The 20719-nt window shown below is 59.0% G+C and overlaps 1 long non-coding RNA gene across 1 annotated transcript; it reads right to left on the reverse strand.

The window, feature by feature from the left end:
* Positions 1 to 16356: 16356 nt before the first annotated feature.
* LOC131274655 (uncharacterized) lies at positions 16357 to 19660 on the reverse strand. The gene is made up of 2 exons (XR_009181961.2): positions 17314 to 19660; positions 16357 to 17213 (listed from the first exon to the last, which is right to left on the reverse strand). It is a non-coding gene; the product is annotated as an uncharacterized lncRNA (long non-coding RNA).
* Positions 19661 to 20719: the final 1059 nt, after the last annotated feature.

The following is a 20719-nucleotide window of genomic DNA, read 5'->3' on the forward strand; positions in this document are numbered from 1 at the left end:
GAACGGCGCGGCCGCCTGGCTTACGCTGAACTGGTCCCGTGTGGGGTGAGGGGGGGGGGTATGTGGGGAGCTCATATTTTTTAGTGTAACATTAAAAAGAAAAAGACAAAGAAATTTAAAAATAAAATAAATAAATAGAAAGAAAGAAAAGGAAGGGAGGGAGGGAGGGAGGGAGGGAGGGAGGGAGGGAGGGAGAGAAAGAGAGAAAGAGAGAAAGAGAGAGAAAAAAAAAAACTGACCCCGGCGATGAACTTGGGCCATTTTCTTTGTTACTGGAATTTGTCTAGGTTCTTGGCTGTGCTGCAGAAATGAATTTCAAGAGCACGTCAGGTGAGTTAGGCCAGTAATTTATTCAGGGAGGCAGGGACGAGAAATGGGAGAAAATAACAGAGCAGGGGGCCCAGGTAGAGAGGCAGAGGGTGAGAAGGGATAAGGCAGCTGATTTAGACAACAGTTTCCTGCTGTAGGTTATAGGTTATATATTACAAGTTATATACTATAGGTTAGAAATGCCCAGGTTTACTTGCGTGGCCACGTGGCCGAGGAAAAACGGCAAGAGGGCGTGCAGAGGGCAGGACTGGTCCGAGGGCGAGAGGGCGCTCGCGCGCGCCTGCCCGTGGCTTTGTGCACTGTTCCTTATTCTGCGCCTTTGCTAATGGCAGGGGGGCTCCAGCTGTTTGACTGATCACCCCCCACCAATCCCCCAGGAGGGCCCGACAATAAAGTCCTTGGGGGACGTCCGGGGCTTCTCCGACTTCCGGGGGAAGTCTTTGTTTTGGACGGCAGCATCCTGGGGGTGGGGGTCCCCCAGCAGCCCTCTCGGGGTGACTGATGGCCACGTGGACTCTGCCAGGTTCCAGCCCCGTCGATTGATTCCCTATCTCACAAGAGGCTTCAGTTTGCTCAAATATTGCGTAGCGTGACCCACCGTGTAGGTCTGCCAATGCAAACGGGCTGCTTTTTTTTTTTTAAGATTTATTTCTTTCTACCCTCCCCCCCGCCCCCCCCCCCCGTTGTCTGCTCTCTGTGTCCCTTCGCTGTGTGTTCTTCTGTGTCCGCTTGCATTCTCATCAGGCAGCACTGGGGATCTGTGTCTCTTTTTGTTGCGTCATCTTGGTGTGTCGGCTCTCCGTGTGCGTGGCGCCACTCCTGGGTGGGCTGCAGTTTTGTGCGGGGCAGCACTCCTTGCGCGGGGGGCTCCCCTATGCAGGAGACACCCCTGCATGGCACGGCACTCCTTGCGCGCATCAGCACTGCGCACGGCCCAGCTCCACATGGGTCAAGGAGGCCCGGGGTTTGAACCCTGGATCTTCTACATGGTAGGTGGATGCTCTATCCGTTGAGCCACGTCCACTTCCTGGGGCGGCTTTTATAAGGGGATTTGTCAGGGTAAAAGCTTCCCCTTCCAAGGCTGGGAAAATGCCCACATCGAGGCATCATCAGAGACGACTGAACAGGAGGCCGGCGGCGGGCGGTCCTGGGCCGCTGCCCCGTGGCAAGGCGCAACAGTGGCTCTGCCGGCCTGCGCCGTCTCCGGGGTCGCTTTGCCCCTGAGCTCAGCGCTGGGCGATCAGGCGCGGCCGGACTCCTCTCCTCGGCCTGGCCTGGCCCGTGGGCCCAGCCTCTCGGGGCCTCTGTGCCCCGCTGAGCCCGGCCTCCAGCTCTTGGGGCTTCTCTGCCTGCGACTGCGGGCGACCCTCTCGCGTGGCGGCTGACGTTCCCATTCCAGCTTCCAGGTCTCCGTCTACATGAGACCCCGCGCTGGGTCCCGCCTCACCGCCGCGGCCTAATCAGAGGCCCCGAGGGGCCTGAGCACGAGGGACCGAGTCGTGGGCTCCTCACCGGATCTAACACAACCACAGGGTCCCCCCCAGGGGAAAGGGATTCTTTCAGTTATTTCAAAGAGAGCCGCAAAACTTCCCACTGGCCCACCCGCCTTCCCAGGGATGTCCCCCGACGTGGGGATCTCAGGGCTCAAGCCAGGAGCACCCCCGGCAAACCGGGATGGGGGGCGGGGGCTTGCAAGACCGTGGCGCGGAGCCCCTCGTGCACCCCACCCCCTGGGGGCCTGGACAGGATCCTGGGGTGACAGCGCCCCTCGTTGTCTACCCGGGACCTCAGAATGTGGCCTTAGCAGGAAATAGCGTTTCTTTTCTTTTTTTTTCTCCGTCCCCCTCCCCTTGTGGCTTGCTTGCTGTCTGCTCTCTGTGTCCATTCGCTGCGCGCTCTTCTGCGTTTTTGCTTGTCTCTCTTTTTTTGTTGTTGTTGTCGCGTCACCTTGCTGAATCGGCTCTCCTCGGCACTTTGCAGGCCGGGCGGCGCTCTGTGGCGCTTGTGGGCCAGCTGCGTTCTGCAGTGTGCGGGGGAGCCCGCCTTCACAAGGAGGCCCCGGGACGCGAACCCAGGGTCTCCCATATGGTAGACGGCAGTTCAGCTGAGCGAGCCACAGCCGCTTCCCTGAAATAGCGTTTTTGTACATGGGATTCATTCTGGAGCGAGTGGAGATTGTCGTGGGGTAGTGTGGGGGTCTCTAAAGAAGAGAAGAGATGTGGAGTCAGCGTGTGAAGTGGAGGCTTGGGCGGGGGGCTGCCAGCGAGGCAGGGGCTGGGAGAGGCGGCGAGCTCCAGTTAGGGTACATTCCACCACAGGAAGGAAACCGAGGCAGAGCAGCTGCAGCGGACGCAGCTTTGTGTCCACCAGACCCATTTCTTCTTCCTGGCATGTGGCCACATCACGTCTCCAGTGGCCAAGTCACCTCCACCCCAGGTTTCCCGGCCCCCCGGGCTGCCAGGTTTAGCCCGAGGAGAGAAAGCAAAAGCAGCCCGGGCCGTAGCCAGGCTCCCCCTCCCCCCTCCTCTGCCCGCTGGAGGCAGAGGACCTGGACGAGGTCCTCCAGGCTGGAGGGGCCAAGGAAGGAAGTCTCCTCGATCCCCGAGTCACCACGTGGATCACCCACCTTTTTTCCTTTTAAGATGTATTTTGTTATTTATTTCTCCCCCCTCCTTCATTGTTTGTGCTCCCTATCTGCTCTGTGTCTGTTCCTTGTGTGTTTGTCTTCTTTGTTTTTTTAAGGAGCCAAACCCGGGACCTCCCATGTGGGAGGGAGGCACCCAATCGCTTGAGCCACCTCCGCTCCCTGCTTGTTGTGTCTCTCATTGCATTTCCTCGTTGTGTCTCTTCATTGCATCATCTTCTTGCGTCAGCTCGGCATGCCAGCCCATCGCATCAACTCATTGCTCGTCTTCTTTTAGGAGGCACCGGGAACCAAACCCAGGACGTCCAATGTGGTAGGCGGGCACCCAGCAGCTTGAGCCACATCCGCTTCCCAGATGACCCACCCTGAGCAAGAAATAACCTTCTGTCGTGTTTGAGCCATTAAGCTCTTGTGGGTCTCTTTGTTACAGCAGCGGAGCCGATCCTAATGAATACATGGGCTTAATCATTGATTCGTCAGGCATGGCTGCAACCAGCAATGATTCAAACATTGCCTATAATTTGGACTGGCGTTCGCTCTCTCTGTCTGCCTCGGCCTCATTCTTCTACCAAAAACGGCTTCTTTCTTCAGTGGGGGAGAGCGGGGAGTGACGCCTTCATTTAGCAACCCTGAAGAAACACTTCTAACAGCTCAGGAAAGACCTGCATTGCTAGACTTGGGGGACATGGCCCGCTTCTGAGCCAGTGAATGCAGCCGAGGGGTGACTGCCCACGTCTGGTCCCGGGGCGGCCCTGGTGGGCAGGGGGCTGGATTCCCTGAGGCACAACCACAGAAGAACCACAGGGGAAGGGGTTCTTGTCAGCAGAAGAGGTGGAAGACACCGAGCCAATGGAAGCAACAGCTGCCCTTGAACTGAGCCAAACGGCCATGCCCAAGAGGCCACGGCATTCCGTCCGGCTCACAATTACAAAGCGCTTTCCCGCCTGGTGTGGCCCGGCACCCAGGCTTGGCCTGCTGGCCCCAGCACCTAGCCCTCGGAGAGCGCAATGGCCATGGTCAAACAGGAACCCGCCGCTGACAGCACAGGGTGGACTGACTCGTGTCCAGGGCTGCAAATGTGCACGGCCCTGCTATTGCCTGAACATACTCCAGGAACAAGATCGTGGATTTAATCCCCAGGAAATGAAGTTCCCAGGAGTGGTGGCGGCGGGCGGGGGATTTGCCCCTGAGTGGGTCCCTGGATCTCAGCCTCATCTGTGAAATGATGGAATAAGACGCTGCCTGAGCTACCAAATCGGTTTCCTCCTGTGTCATGTGATTGACTGGTGAGGTCTGCCCCTGACACAGGTGGGAGGGAGCAGCAGAACATCACCTACTTATTGATTGGTGATGTCTGTCCTGGGCATAGGAGGGAGGGATTGATTACTTCACTTGATTGGTGATGTCTGCCCCGGGCACGGGTGTCCCTGGTGTCCAGCTCAGCCTGGAGCCAGTGGGGCCCCAGGAGGAGGTGGATGGTACAGGAACCATTTCCCTGTGTCCCATCCTGAGTGAAACTGGGCTGGGATGGTTCCATGGGGTGCAGGGAGGCATGGTGACCCTGCTCGAGGGTCACAGTGAGTGGGAAATCCTGCCAGAGGACAGCACTCCTGAGCAGGCCGCTCTCCAAGAGGCTCCGGCTCTGCTGTCCATGAGGAGGAAGGCGGGTCCTCTGGGGACGTGAGTGTGTGCACTTGTGCACATGCGTCTGCGTGTGATGTGACGTGTGAGTACGTGTAGGAGCTGAGAGGGCCTGGTCTGTTTCTGCATGTGTGCGTGGGTGTCGGTTGTGTGTTGGTGTGTCTGGGTGAGAAGGCATGTTGGTGAATGTGGTGGGTTTGTGCCCATGTGTCTGTGTGCCTGGCACGTGCGTGTATGTGGGTGTAATTTTGTGAGCCCTTGTATGTGAGTGTGTTTGTGTGTTTCTGTGTGTAGCTGTGTCTGTGTCCAATGGGAAGTGTCGAGTGTGGCAAGTGTGACCCTGCAGGTACGTGTACTCATATCTTGGCTGGTGTACCATGAGTGTGTGCGTACGAGTGGGGGGTGTGCGTGTTGGTGAGTGCATGCATGTGTGTCTATGTGTGGCACGTGTTGTGTGACTCCGTGTGGCTGTGTGTTGTGTGTCCGTGTTTGGCTGTGCCTGTGTGTGAACGTCCACGTACTTACCTGCATGGGTGCATGGTGCATCTGTGTCAGGCGTGCCCGGGTCCCACGGGCCGGGTGTGCATCTGTGCTCCTGCGTGTGGTCTGCTCAAGGGGACAGCTGAGACCTGCTGCTCTGCGCGGATCTGGCGCTCGGGGACCGGCCTGCTCCGGGAGGCGGACTGTCTTGAGGGGTGTGTCCGAGGTCAGCGTCCCCAGTGGGCAAACCCAGAGGCACTGCCTCTCCAATCCTCCAGCAGGGCCTGGGGCTGCGAAGGCCAGTTGGGTGGACTAAAGGGGACCAGACCTTCTTCGCCATTCTTCCCATCAAAAGAGCGTCCTCTCCGGAAGCGGACGTGGCTCAAGTGATGGGGCTCCCGCCTACCATATGGGAGGACCCGGGTTTGATCCCTGGGGCCTCCTGGTGAAAAAGGAGAGAAAGCGGGCCTGTGCGGCGAGCCAGCGCTCGTGTGGTGAGCCAGTGCCTGCACAGTGAGCCGAGTGCCCCCACGGCGAGCCGAGCGCCCCCACGAGTGCCCATGTGGTGAGCCAGTGCCCGTGTGGTGAGCTGAGTGCCTGTGTGGTGAGCTGAGTGCCCGCGCAGCAAGCTGAGTGCCCGCGCAGCAAGCCGAGTGCCCGCACAGGGAGCCAGTGCCCGCACAAGCGAGTCTCGCAGCAAGATGATGACGCAACAAAAGAGAAATGAAGGACAGAGTCAAGGTGAAGCACAGCAGAGACCGGGAACTGAGGTGGCACAACTGACAGGGACCCTCTCTCCACATCAGATGTTCCCAGGATCGAATCCCCAAGAATCCTAGAGGAGAAACAAGAGAAGAGAAGACAAAAAGAGAAATAGATACAGAAGATCACGCAGCAAATGAGCAAGCAAAAACAGCAGGAGGGAGGGGAGGGGGGAGGGGAAGAAAAATAAATCTTAAAAAAAAAGCGCATCCCCTCCCGTCCCCTCGCATGGGACCTGTCTCGACAGAGGAGGTGCGGCCGGGCCGCCGTGTGGCTTCTGAGGGGGGCCTGGACAGCTCTGCAGACTGGAGCCCTCCTGCATGGCGCCGAGCCGCCATCTTGTGAGGAAGCACAAGGCTTTCCCTTTCCTGGGCTGCACGAGCAAATCCCGTGAAGTGGGTTGGGTTAAACAATGGGAATTTATTCGCTCACGGTTTTGAGGCCAGGAAAACGTCCAAATCAAGGCGACGCTTTCCTCCCCCAAGACCGTGGTGCTCTGGGGCGGGCTGCCGGCGATCCTTGGCTCCTCTGCCACGTGGCAAGGCACAGCAGCATCTCCCGGCCCCTCCCTGCTCCTCCAGCATCTTGCTTCCCATGGCCTTTTCTCTCTCTTTGTTTGAATTTTATCCTGCTTCTAAACGACTCCAGGAAGAGATCCAATCAAGATGACTCTTAATTCTCTTACTGGAGTCCTTCACAACTATGAGCCAAATAAATTGTGTAATATATCATATGATTCAAAAAAATTTTTTATATGTATGCAGTAAATAAAAAAATAAAATAAGGTGAATTTTTAAAATGCGATGAGGGACGTGGACTTGGCCCAGTGGTTAGGGAGTCCACCTACCACATGGGAGGTCCGCAGTTCAAACCCCGGGCCTCCGACCCGTGTGGAGCTGGCCCATGCGCAGTGCTGATGTGCACAGGGGGTGCTGTGCCACACAGAGGTGTCCCCATGTAGGGGAGCCCCACGTGCAAGGAGTGTGCCCCATAAGGAGAGCCATCCAGCATGAAAGAAAGTACACCCTGCCCAAGAATGGCAATGCACACACAGAGAGCTGACACAACAAGATGACACAACAAAAAGAAACACAGATTCCCATGCCACCGACAACAGAAGCGGACAAAGAAGATGACACAGCAAATAGACACAGAGAACAGACAACCAGGGTTGGGAGCGCTAGGAGAGATAAATAAATCAATCAATAAATCTTTAAAAAAAAAAAAGAAACACAGATTCCCATGTTTTTGACAACAACAGAAGTGGACACAGAAGAACACACAGCAAATAGACACAGAGAACAGACAACTGGGGCAGGAGGGGGCTGGAGAAGGGGAGAGAAATTTTAAAAATAAAAATAAAAAAATAATAAAATGTAATGAAATTCAGGACAGAGAAAAAAGCCATGGAATCTGGAAGAGATAGGAGAGGCCACCACAGTCATTGCCACATGACAGAGGAGCCAAGGATCACCAGCAGCCAGCCCGAACTCCACAGACTTCAGAGAGAAAACATTTCCTTGATGATGCCTCGATTCGGATTTTTTTTCTAACCTCAGAACCGTGAGCCAGTAAATTCCCATTGCTTAAGCCCAAAACAAACAAAAAAAGACCTGCCGTGGTCGAGGAGGGCCACAGCTTAACTGAAGTCACCCATCTAAGGGTCTCCTTGCAGGGGACTCACACCCACGGGGATGGCTGAGGTGTCAGAACCTGTCTCTGGGGTCCATCCAGCTCCAAACCACTGCACCACCGCAAGGAGAGGCCAGCCTGCGAGAAGGAGACCCGGAGCCTGAGGTGGCACCACTATGCCGGCTGCCCCATCCGTCCCACCAGCCTTTCAGCTCCTTAGGGGGAGGGACTGGCCACCTTTAAAAGGCCAGCACTTGGGGAGGGCACATAGCTCAGTGGTTGAGCACCTGCTTCCCACGTGCAAGGCCCTGGGTTCGATCTCTGGTACCTCCTAAAAACAAGCAAACAAATGAAAACCCAACTCTCATTGGGAAGTGGCTGTAGCTTGGTGGTTGAGGGCCTGCTTCCCATGAACGAGGTCCTGGGTTCAATCCCCGGTACCACCGCAAAAAAAAAAAAAAGCCAGCACCCACTCTCAGCTGTATGAGGGGCCATCTCAGACACTCTTGCCTGGTCACAACAACGCTGGCCCCACGGGGAGAAGCAGCCTCCCCAACCCTGAGAGCGCAGGAGAGAGAAGTACATCTCCCAAAGCCGGGCGGGGTCCTCGGGCGATGGTCCCCCTGTCCCCCTCTCCCCCACGCTCGTACCTGGGGACTGACAGGTGGCAGCGGGCGAGGCCTCCAGGACCCGGGGAAGTGGTCTCTGCTGAGCTCCACGTGCCCCCACAAAGCTCCCCCTGCACCCCCATCTGCCCTCCCCTCTCCCTAGAAATCTAAGTTTGGCCCTTGCCCCGCCTGCTTTGGGAGGGTGATGGGTGGCCTTTGAGCCTTTCGATGGCTCGCCCACCCCTGAGCCTCTTCTTCAAGACACCCTCTCCCTCTCCAGCTCCACCCGCTCTCCCCTTCCCAGCCCAGCCTTTCCACTCCACCCATGCTTTTGTCTGGCTTCTCTGGACCGAACTTACTCACCCGTCGAAGCTCAGGCTGAAGGCCACTTCTTCCGGGAGGCCTCCCTGATACGTCGGGCATCTATCTTATGTCTTCTGGGAGGTGTGGCCACAACGCGTGTCTATGGTGCCTGCCCCACCAGCCTTTCAGCTCCTTGATGCCAGGGACCGAGTCCCTTCTAAATGCCATCTAAAGCCCTGCCACCTTTCTAGAAGATAATCTACCCATAGCTATTGTACTAGTCAGCTACCGCTGTGTAACAAATCACCCTGGGTGCAGCAGCTTCAAACAGCGTGTGTTTGTCATCTCACCGTTTCTGCAGTTCAGGAGTCTGGACACGGCTGAGCCGGGCTGTCTGCTCAGGGCCCCACAAGACAGCAATCAAGGAGTCGACTGCTGCGTTCTCATCCGGAGGCTCGGCCGGGGAAGAGCCCCTAAGCTCACTTGGCTCGTTGGTCAAGGGCACATTCTCTTGTGGCTGTACACCTCATGGCTGCTGGCCTCTTCAAGGTCAGCAGGACAGGGAGTTAGTAGCTAGGGGAAACGTGTGTGTACAACATATAGCATATATATATATATTTTTTTACATACGCAGCATATACAGAAAGTCTATTTCTATGCGCATAATTGGAGGAGTGATGCCCCGTCACCTTTGCAATATGACGCCCTCTGTTTGGAGCACAACGCTCTAGTGACATCATCCCCTTGGCCATGTTCGACTGACCAGAAGCAAGTCAGAGTTCTCGCTCACATCCCGGGGAGGGGAGCATCCCGAGGCACGGCCACCAGGGAGCCGCAGGGCTCTTGACCCTGAAACGTGCCTTGGGATGCACCAGTGTGAGAAAGGGTTAAGTTTAATTCACCAGGGGAAGCCAGCCGGCTTGGAGGAGGGAGGGTGCGGGAGCCAGCCGCTGTGGCAAGCCAGGAATTTGAAAAGTGACACCGAAATGAGGGGGACCAAGGGTGAGTGCTGGGGGCGGGGCTAGAGTGGGGGAGAGCCAATGGTGAGTGCTGGGGGCGGGGCTAGAGCTGGGAGAGCCATTGGTGAGTGCTGGGGGCGGGGCTAGAGTGGGGGAGAGCCAATGGTGAGTGCTGGGGGCGGGGCTAGAGTGGGGGAGAGCCAATGGTGAGTGCTGGGGGCGGGGCTAGAGTGGGGGAGAGCCAATGGTGAGTGCTGGGGGCGGGGCTAGAGTGGGGGAGAGCCAATGGTGAGTGCTGGGGGCGGGGCTAGAGTGGGGGAGAGCCGGTGGCGAGTGCCGGGGGGTGGGCCAGGAGTGAAAGCGGTGCCAAATTAGAAAAGTGCGCTGGGAAGTAGGAAACTCGGGAGCAGGGACTCAGAGCAGGAACCGGGAGAGTCAGCTAGATCTCTGGATAGGCTGTCACCCCTGAAGGACCCAATCAGGGGGGCACAGGGGAGGGACCCGCTGTCAGGTTTAGGGTATAAATGTCAGTGTTCCTTGCTGTTTGGCGCCCTGGCCATTTCATCCAGGTCCAGCGCCCGTTCCTGCAGGACGGTTAATAAAATGCTTTTCTCCTCTACAATGGGGTGAGCTATTGTTTTGTGACAGGTGCAGCGTTCTTTCTAACACGGGCGAAACTTTGTGGAGACCTTCACGCAGGAATCGTCACTGCGGCCTGGTCCGTGGCGGCAAAGAGACTGGAAACAGGCCGACGGCGGGCGGCAGCTCGTCCAGCACGCCAGGGGAGCCTTCTAGAAAGCCACCCGGTGGGGCAAGAGAGCTGGGCACGGCGGAGTCCAGCCGGCCCGGATGAGCCGCTGGCCCGGCGCACCGCGTGGGGCACGGTCCCCTCGGCCAGGTGGTTAGGAGTGCAGGAGCCAGGCTCTCCTGGGTGGCCAGCCCCCGCCAGGCGACTTCTTTCGGGGGGAAGGCCGGGGGTGGCGTGGGAGGGGAGGGGCAACTCACCACGCCTCGGTTTCCTCGCCTGTCGCCGGGGCTGGGGGGGCCAGGCGAGGTTTGGGGGCTCCGTCACCCCTAACGCCCCACGTTGGGAAACTCATCTGGGAATCCCACTTGGCAAAGTTCTTGGAATTGGGACATCACGCCTGCTGGGCGCTCCACCCCCAAAACGCAGGGGTGCGTGGGGGGAGCCGTTTCCAGGGGGCCACGGAGGCGGACCTTCTGTGGGAGCCGCAGCTGCTCCCCCCCGGGGTGCCCTGGAAAGCACGGGCTTCCCTTGCAAGGGTAAACGGGGTCGGGGGTACCACGGGGATTAGTGAGGGGGGCCAATGCAGCAGAGTGGGGTGCTGCCACCCCAGCGAGGTTGCGGCGGGGACAGGACACCCGGCGGGGGGGGTCTCAGCAGGGAGAGGACCAGGGACCCAATGGCCCAAGCGCCCTCCCCTCACCCCACCCCCTCTCCTGGAGAACCCCGTGGGCAGAACCTGCTGGAAGCCGGGGAGCTGGGGAGTCAGAAGCAGCCCGGCTGCCAGGACACACCTCGGTGGAGAGGGATGGAGAGAGGACCTGGGGGCCAAAGAGACGAAACCAGGGGGCCTGGGAGCCTGGTACCTCCTGCCTCGATTTTCTGTAAACCTCCAACTGCTCTTTAAAAAACCATCTATGAAGACGTTGAAATAAATGAATAAAAATTCTCCGTCTATCAAGACGTTGAAGTAAAAGAATAAAGACGACCCAGCGGGGAAGCAGACGCGGCTCAGTGGGTAGAGCGTCCGCCTACCATATGGAGGGCCCAGGGTTCAAACCCAGGGCCTCCTGACCCGTGTGGAGCTGGCCCATGCGCAGTGCTGATGCGCACAAGGAGTGCCCTGCCACGCAGGGGTGTCCCCCGCATAGGGGAGCCCCATGCACAAGGAGTGCGCCCCGCAAGGAGTGCACCCCGTAAGGAGAGCCACCCTGCGCAAAAAAAACGCAGCCTGCCCAGGAGTGGCGCCGCACACACAGAGAGCTGCCACAGCAAGATGACGCAGCAAAAAGAAACACAGATTCCTGGTACTGCTGATAAGGATAGAAGCGGTCACAGAAGAACACACAGTGAATGGACAGAGAGAGCAAACAATGGGAAGGGGAGAGAAATAAATAAAAATAAATGAATGTTTTAGAAAGGAAGATCCAGCGTAGACCTGCCCTAATAGGCAGCCCCTCGTCCTGGCCTGGGGTGAACAGCGTCCGCCCAGCCCCAGGTCCGCTGGCCCGCAGGAGGGGGCCTCCTGGGAAATGGGGCCTCCGTGGACGGCGGCAGCCAGGTTCAGAGGTGGTCGTGCTGGAAGGACCCTGAGTCCAGTTGCCGAATCCTTTCCAGAAGGCCGGGGATGACCGAGGCAGGGGGACGATCGCCCACCAGCGGCGGGGGACCACCGACGCTGGCCGAGGCAGGGCGCCTTCCCGGGGCTGGGCCCCCCGGGAGAAAGCGCTGCCCTCAGGGCGCCTCGTGTGGATTTTCTGCCTCAAAACCGTGAGCAAATGAACTCCTGGTGTTTAAGCCGAACCGCCGGGTGCATTGGCTGGCGCGGCCCGGGGAACGAGAGCGCCCCCTTCCGTGCACGGTCCCCGGGGCGCCCACGGGCTGCGGCCCCTCGGCGAGGCGCCCGGCCTGCTGGTCAGTGGAGGACACAGCCCAGTGGCCAGCAGAGGGACACGGCCCCAGGCCCGGTGGCCGACAGAGGGACGCGGCCTGGTGGCCAGTGGAGGACATGGCCCAAGGGTCAGCGGAGGGACACGACCCGGTGGCCAGCAGAGGGACAAACACAGGATGCTCAGGCCCAAGCACGGTGGCCGTGGGTGAGCTGCTGGGGCAAGGCCGGGCCCGGTCAGGGTTTGGGGTGGGCTCCCGGAGATGGGGAGGTCTGGAAAATCGCCAGAGCTGCCCTTGAGGCAGGACTGCCCAGTGGTTAGGGGCTTAGCTCCATGGTCAGCTCAGCCCCTCTATGTTTAGCCTCCCTGCCTTGGTTTCCCCATCTGTACAAAGGGGTGCTGTCGTGGTGTCCACCATAATCCGCTCATTCCATGAGCTTAAATAGAGGGCTTCTGCGACGATGAGGCTCAGGAGTCATCTTGTCCATGTAATGGTGCCCAGGTGTCTGGTCAAGCAAGCACTGGCCTCATTGTTACTGTGGGGGCACTTCATGGACTTAAATCGTGTGTCAGTTGATTGCATCTACGGCTAACGCATCTACAGTCAACAGTGGAGACCGCCTTCAGCAACCAGAGACGTCTCATCCAATCGGCGGAAGGCCTGGAAAGGGGAAGTGACGTACCGCCTAAAAAGAAAAAAGAAGTTCAAATATAACTCTTGCAGAGTGCGTGTAGCTCAGTGGTTGAGCGCCTGCTTCTCACGTACGAGGTCCTGAGTTCGATTCCCAGTGCTTCTCAAAAAGAAGGAGAAGGGACGGTTTCGGCCCCGGAAGAGAGAATTTCCGTCCCCACCTCAGTCAGCTTCTCGGAACCCTTCGTCGGACCCCAGCTGGCAGCCCGCCCCACGGCCGGTGGGCTGGGGCATCCCCCGTCGCATGACGGTTTATGAAATCTTATTGTATTTGCAGACACCGCCTGCCGGCTGTCCCCCAGGGAGCCTTGGCTGATTCAGCTGCCGCTGCGCTGAGCCCTTTCCCGGGTGCCCGGAGGGCCTCGGGTGACTGGGGGGGACCGAGGAGCCGCCACCGGGGCCGAGAGGAGGCCTTGGGCTGGGCTGGGGGTGTGGGGCGGGTGGAGGCGCTCAGCGCCGAGCTGGAGGCACAGGGAGCCACAGCGGGCTTTGCAGGGCAGGGCCCGCGCGCTGGGTGGAGCCGAGCGCACCCCCAGGTGGCCGAGCAGAGACCGGAATCGGAAGCGGGGAGGATGGAGGGACCCAGAGGGCCACGGGGAGGGAACGCTGGGGCCTCAGCCGGGGCGGGGAGGGCAGGGGGCGGATTTCCTGGGGACTTGTAAGCCTGCAGGAAGGGTCTTTTCAAAAAAATATTTATTTTATTTATTTCTCCCCTGTCCCCCGTTGTCTCTCTCTGTGTTCATTTGCTGTGTGTTCTTCTGTATCCGCTTGTATTCTTGAATCTGTATCTTTTTGTCGCGTCATCTTGCTGTGTCAGCTCTCCGTGTGTGCGGCGCCATTCCTGGGCAGGCTGCACTTGCTTTCGCGCTGGGTGGCTCTCCTTACGGGGCGCACTCCTTGCACGTGGGGCTCCCCTACACGGGGGACACCCCTGCGTGGCAGGGCACTCCTTGCGCGCATCAGCACTGCGCGTGGGCCAGCTGCACACGGGTCAAGGAGGCCTGCGGTTTGAACCCTGGACCCTCCATATGGTAGGTGGACGCTCTATCAGTTGAGCCACATCCGCTTCCCCCGCAAAGGGTCTTAAACCTTCCCCGTCCCTGCGGTGTGGGCCCACTGTAAGGACCTTTGACGGGCAACTTCAGTTATGTGCAGTCCAACCCACTCAGGATGGGTCTCAGTCCCCTTACTGGAGCCCTTTATAAGAGAATGAAATGCAGGGGAGCGAGTGAAGCTCAGCGGTCGAGCACTGCACCTCATGCCCAAGGTTAGGGTTCAATCCCCAGTGCCTCATAAATACAAAAAAAAATTTTTTTTAAAAGATGGGAAGCAGATGTGGCTCAAGTGATTGAGCTCCCGCCTACCACACGGGAGGTCCCAGGTTCGGTTCCTGATGCCTCCGAAAGAAGACGAGCAAGACAGCGAGCTGATGCGACAGGCTGGCACGGTGAGCTGACACAAGAGACACAAGAAGTAAAACATAGTGAGAGACACAACAAAGCAGGGAGCAGAGGTTTCCAGTGCCTCCTGAAGAAGATGAGGACAGTGAGCTGGCGTGATGGGCAAGTGCAGTAAGCTGATGTGACAAGATGACGCAACAAGAGACACAAGAAGAAAAACATAATGAGAGAACAACAAAGCAGGGAACAGAGGTGGCTCAAGCATTAGGTGCCTCCCTTCCATGACAGAAGTCTGGGGTTTGGTGTCTGGAGCCTCCTAAGGAAACAAGGAAGACAAACAGACACAGCAAGTCCAAACAACGAGGGGGTGGGGAGGAATAAGTAAAATCAATATTAAAAAAAAAAAAAGAAATGCAGAGAGAGAGAGAGACAGAGGGAGCAGCCAGAAGCCAGCAGAGCCCAGGGGAGAAGCAAGAGGCTGGGAGAGGGTGCCACGTGGCAGAAAAGCCCAGAACCAGGGAGTGCCGGCAGCCGACCCCGGAATGCCGCCGTCCTCAGGGAGAAAGCACCGCCTCGATGACGCCCAGGTCTTGGAACCCTTCTCACCTCCAGACGGTGAGCCAGTGCCTCCCACGGCTTCAGCCAGCCCTCTGCGTGGCATTTGCTTGGGCAGCCAAGGAAACGAAAACAGTAAAAGCAAAAATGCCGTTGAAGTTATTTGGCCGTGCGTCCTTGCTGCCTTAACCAGGTCGTGCAGACTCCGGGGCTTAAAGCGACAGGACTTGAATCGCTCGGGCTCTGGAGACTGGAAGTCCGCACTCGGAGTGCAGGCAGGCCACGCGCCCTCGAGCTCGAGGGAAGGCGCTTTCCCTGGTGTTTGCCAGCCGTCCTCGGCGTCCCTCGGCTTGTGGACGCGTCCCTCCAGTCTGCGCCTCCGACATCGTCACATGGCGGTCGCCGCCTGTCCCTCTTCTCCTCTTTTATGAGGACACCAGTCCCACCGGTTTGGCCTCATCCGTTTGTTTCATTTTGTTCTTTTCCGGACCATAACCTCGATGTATTCACTTTTGGGAACAATAAGAGAGAAAAGTCCCATCTAACAGGTATAAAAAGATCGACCAGACTATTTACACCATAAATGTTGAAGAAAACTGACAACGGAACGTGCCCGTGGTCAAGCAGCCAACACGATCGGTTGACATTGACGTCTTGGGGCATTTTCGTTTAGAACATAAAAGCAGAGGGACACAGATGTGGCTCCAGTGATTGGGCTTCCGTCCACCCTGTGGGAGGACCCAGGTTTGGTCCCTGGGGCCTCCCGGTAAAGGAGTGCCCGTGCAGCGAGCCAGTGCCCGCATGGCGAGCCAGTGCCCGTGGTGAGCCAGTGCCCGCGTGGCGAGCCAGAGCCCGTGGTGAGCCAGTGCTCGTGAGGCGAGCCAGAGCCCGTGGTGAGCCAGTGCTCGTGAGGCGAGCCAGAGCCCGTGGTGAGCCAGTGCCCGTGGCGAGCCAGTGCCCGTGGCGAGCCAGTGCCCGCGGGGCGAGCCAGTGCCCGTGCGGCGAGCCAGTGCCTGTGGTGAGCCAGTGCCCGTGCGGCGAGCCAGTGCCCGTGCGGCGAGCCAGTGCCCGCAGCGAGCCAGTGCCCGCGGGGCGAGCCAGTGCCCGTGCGGCGAGCCAGTGCCTGTGGTGAGCCAGTGCCCCCGTGCAGCGAGCCAGTGCCTGTGCGGCGAGCCAGTGCCCGTGCGGCGAGCCAGTGCCTGTGCGGCGAGCCAGTGCCCGTGCGGCGAGCCACGCAGCAAGATGAGGATGCAACAAAAGAGAAACAAAGGGGAGAGTCAAAGCAAGACGCAACAGAAACCAGAAACTGAGGAGGCACAGGTGACAGGGAACCTCTCTCCCCATCAGAGGTCCCCAGGATCGAATCTTGGTGAATCCTAGAGGAGAAAGATGAGAAGAAAAGACAAAAAGAGAAATAGACACAGAAGATCACACAACAAATGGACATGGACAGAAAAGAGCAGAGCAAGGGGGAGGGGGAGGAAAAAAAGGAGCAGATTGACAAGTAAGCCCAATGAAGTGTCTATTTGTTTTGAAATTAAGAATTTGAATGGAACCTACATTTATAGCTCACGCAGCACTAGTTCTCTGTTGACATTTTGAAATCAGATTGAGGCAAACGTTAGAAGGGGCTGCACTGGGCAATGTCTAATCACTCACTGATGACGGGTCGTTTGCAAAAATGAACTATAGGTACAATCAAAAGGCCACACGTAGAAAAAGTTTCTATTTTTACTTTATTTTTTTAAAAAGATTTTAAATTTATTTCTCTCCCCATCCCCCCCCCCTTGTCTGCTCTGTGTCCATTCACTGTGTGTTCTTCTGTGTCTGCTTGTATTCTTGTCAGCGGCACCCAGAATCCGTGTCTCTCTTCTTGTGGTGTCATCTCGTTGTGCCAGCTCTCCGTGTGTGCGGCGCCACTCCTGGGCAGGCTGCACTTTCTTTCGCGCTGGGCGGCTCTCCTTACGGGGCGCACTCCTTGCGCGTGGGGCTCCCCTACGTGGGGGACACCCCTGCGTGGCATGGCACTCCTTGCGCGCATCAGCACTGCGCATGGGCCAGCTCCACACGGGTCAGGAGGCCCGGGGTTTGAACCCTGGACCCTCCATATGGTAGGTGGACGCCCTATCAGTTGAGCCACGTCCGCGTCCCTCATTCAACTTCTAGGAGAACCAGGCCCAGGCCTGGCTTTACCAATGAAGACGAAGAAGATGCCATGGGGTCATTTCGTACGAGGATGACGGGCAGGCTCAGTTCACAGCAGTATCTCCGACCCCATGTCACTCTTGGAGGGTCGTTTCCCACGACCTGGGAGGTGGGGGAATACAACCTGAGAAATTTAAACTTGAAGTGCTAATTTAACGTCACTGCTCCTCAGGGGGCTTGAGGCAGCGCTCCCGAGTCAGCCTCCACTGCGCCTCGGCTCCTCGGCTAAGGGAGAAGTGTTTCACCCGAGAGGCCCCGAGAGAAGGCTCCGCCTGTCGCGCCTCCAAACGTGAGCCCCCGCGTCGCTGTCGTGGGGGCCAGCCCACCGTGTGACGCTGGTCACAGCAGCCCCCGCAGGCTGCGACAGTCCTAAGGAAAATGTAAGAATGTCAGGGGGTCCCGGGACCCAAATGCGGTGTCCTCTGACGCTGTCTTACCGGAAAACAAAAATACAACGAGCAGTCCTTACCGGACCCAGCTCGGCCTCTAGAGCCGGCTTGCAAGTGAGAGAAGACACAGGGACAGGAGTGGCGGCTCGCGACATCCCGGGGGCAGCCACGGCCAGGCTGTGGGGAGCTCTGGGAGGGACTGGGTGTCTTCAACGAAATAACCGCCAGGAGGAGAGCGGCAGAGGAGGCCAGAGATGGAGACGAAGCAGCGCCAGGCAGTCGGCCGAGCCGGAGCACGAAGAGACCGACTCGGAAAACACTCTCATCGCCGGGGTGTGGATGTATCTCAATAAAACTACTTAGGAAATACACAGCTGTGCCACGAGAGCCGCGAACGGCAGCTCCGGGCAGCAGGGGACGAGGCCGAGAGGTGAAGCGCTCTCTCGTTGGTCTGGTTTTTATTATTATTGAAATAGTGAATGTGCTCGAATGATGATTGAAGCGGTGAATGCACAACTACGTGGCCATACCAAATGCCGATCGTACGCTGTGGAGGAATTGTATGCTTTATTAACATGTATCAATAAAGTTTGATTTGTTTAAAAAACAAGAAAGGGAAGCAGACTTGGCCCAGTGGTTAGGGCGTCCGCCTACCACATGGGAGGTCCGCGGTTCAGACCCCGGGCCTTCTTGACCCGCGTGGAGCTGGCCCATGCGCAGTGCTGATGCGCGCAAGGAGTGCCCTGCCATGCAGGGGTGTCCCCGCGTAGGGGAGCCCCACACGCAAGGAGTGCGCCCCGTAAGGAGAGCCGCCCAGCGCGAAAGAAAGCGCAGCCTGCCCAGGAATGGCGCCGCCCACACGGAGAGCTGATGCAGCAAGATGATGCAACAAAAAAAACAGATTCCCGGTGCCACTGATAAGGATAGAAGCAGTCACAGAAGAACACAGAGCAGACAACTGGGGGGGAGGAGGAGAGAAATAAATAAAAATAAATCTTAAAAAAATAATAATGAAATTTAGGAGCGAGCTGGGAAAACGTGTGCGCTGGGCATGAACTATAGATATTTGGTGCTGTTGAATTACTGCTTCGAGGGGTGACGGTGAGGGTGGCTTTTCGTAACATCTGTGGTGGGTGAAGTGATGACTGACCCCCCAAAGATATGTCCACCTGGAACCTGAGATAGGAATCTGATCTTTTTTTTTTAAGATTTATTTCTCCCCACCCCGTTGTTTTGTGCTTGTTGTGTGCTCGTCTTCTTTTTTAGGAGGCACCGGAAACCAAATCTGGGACCTCCCATGTGGGAAGTAGCTGGCCAGTCACTCGGGCCACCTCCGCTCTCTGCTTGTTATGTCTCACATTGTGCTTCCTCGTTGCGTCATCGTCATCACATCACCTTGTGTCAGCTTGCCACACCAGCTCGTCTTCTTTAGGAGGCACCGGAAACTGAACCTGGGACCTCCTGTGTGGGAGGTGGGTGCCCAGTGCCTTGAGCCACATCTGCTTCCAAGAAATACGGTCTTAAGACGAGGTCGTGCTGGGGGCGCCTGGGGGGGACGCCGCATCCAACAACAAGTGGCCTTGGAAGAGACAGAAGAGGGACAGGACGGCAGGAGGCTGACCGGAGGACGCGGCCAGGAAGGTGCCTCTGCTGCTCGCCTGGTGGGCCAGGCTTTGGGCCCCCAGGGCGGGGGGGAGACGTTGCTCGAAGCCCCACCCACCGCCCCCATGGGAACTCATTTGTCACCGAAGCCCAGATGGTGACTTCTCTTTCAGAGGTACCCGTGGAGCCGACCCCAAATGCTGGATCTCCTTCCGGGTCACCAGGAGAGGAGGGACAGGTGAGCTGGGTGGGGGGCGGATGGGCGGGGGTCCCCTGCCTCCCCCTGGCCACTGGCTGCCTGAGCGTCTCCGTTCAGAAGGAAAAGGTATCTCTGGCTGCCGGGTGGAGCAGGAATGATGTCAGGGCGCCGGGGGCACTGAGAGGCTGAGGTGCTGAGTGTGGGGGGGCGCTGGGGGGGGGCGCCTCGAGGTGGCCGGGTGCGGGCGGGGACCCGCTGGACGGCGGGTAGCTCCCTTCTGCCCCGGCCCCCGCCAGGGGAAGGGCGAGGGCTGGCCTCCGGGAGGGGCAGGTGGATGGAGAGCGGGTGCCGGGCTCAAGCCCCCCGCCCCGCCCCAGCACCCCGGGGGACTCTGGCTCAGGGTGGCGGCGGCAGCGCCCGCGCTCAGCTCCCTGGCGCAGGAATGCGGGTGCGGGGCCACCCCTGCTGGCCCCATGCAGTCCTGAGCGGGAAGGGGTTTTCTTGCCGCAGGGCCCCGGGGCGCCCTGTGCCCGGTCCCCCTCGTCCTCGGGGGTTTCTCTTGTCACCAGGGTCGGTGCTTTCCTTCCTCAGCCCTGCCCGTGCTGGCCTTGGATATTTTTCTAATTCTCATTTGGATATTTTTCTAATTCTCATTGAAGCTCTTGGTTTCCACCCAGAAAATTTTTCCAGGTCAAAATTTGTGGTCGTCCATATCCGGGGCCATCCCCCCAGGGAGACGCTGGGTGGAGTCTGGGGACGGTGGTGGTCGTCACGACGGGGAGGGGGTGCCCTGGCCTCGAGGGGTGGAGCCCAGGGGCGCTTCTCAGCCCCCGGTACCCAGGCCGCCCGCGCCCCACGTGGCTGCGCCCACCGGGTGACGCCCGAGCCGCAGCCTCCCAGGCAGCGGGGGTCCTCGGCCGCGCCCCGCCCCCACAGGGCGCCTGCCGTGGCACGCCTTCCGGATGGTTCCACGGGCGAGGGGCTCCCGTCCCTCCTGGGTGCTCTCCCCATCCCCCACCCCTCGCCCCAGCTCACACCGTGCCCCGCAGACCCTCCAGGGTGGCTCCAGGGCCCCCACCCCGAGCCCTCCCCTCTCCGGCCTCCCCCAACCTCCTGCACCTGGGGCCCCAGCAGGGGGACCCCAGAAGGTGGCCCGCGGGCACAGACCTGGCGAGGCGGCGGCGCGTGGAAATGGGGGCACCACCGGCGGTCTCCCTGGAGAAGGCGTCCTGGGGGCACGCAGACACCCGCGGGGGCAGGGGACCACATGACTTGGGGGGCAGCCCCAGGAGCGCGCGCCTGGACCTCGGGCTCGGCCTCTGGAGCCGGGGCAGCCGGTCCCGGTGCCTCCAGACCCTCGTGGGCTTGCTCGTCACCGCAGCTCAGGACGGCGCGACCCCCCAGCCTCACGGGGGGGAGGGCGCGGGTGTGTCATGCGGGACGGGGGAGTCCGGCGCACTGCCGTTAGGGCCACGCGGCCGGCGCCTGAGGGGGTCACAACCGGGACCGCGACTTCGGGGGCCACAGTCCCCAAGTGGAGGGAGAAAGCGCGGCCGTGAGGTCGCGGCTGCTGCGCGCGCATTGCCAGGGCGGCGGCGACCCAGCGCCAGGGGCGCAGCGCTGAGTCCTCGCGGGGCCGCCCGGGGCGCTCACCTGCAGACACATGCACTCACCTAGGCACGCAG

Source organism: Dasypus novemcinctus, chromosome 19, assembly GCF_030445035.2.
Source record: "Dasypus novemcinctus isolate mDasNov1 chromosome 19, mDasNov1.1.hap2, whole genome shotgun sequence".
Lineage (NCBI taxonomy): Eukaryota > Metazoa > Chordata > Mammalia > Cingulata > Dasypodidae > Dasypus > Dasypus novemcinctus.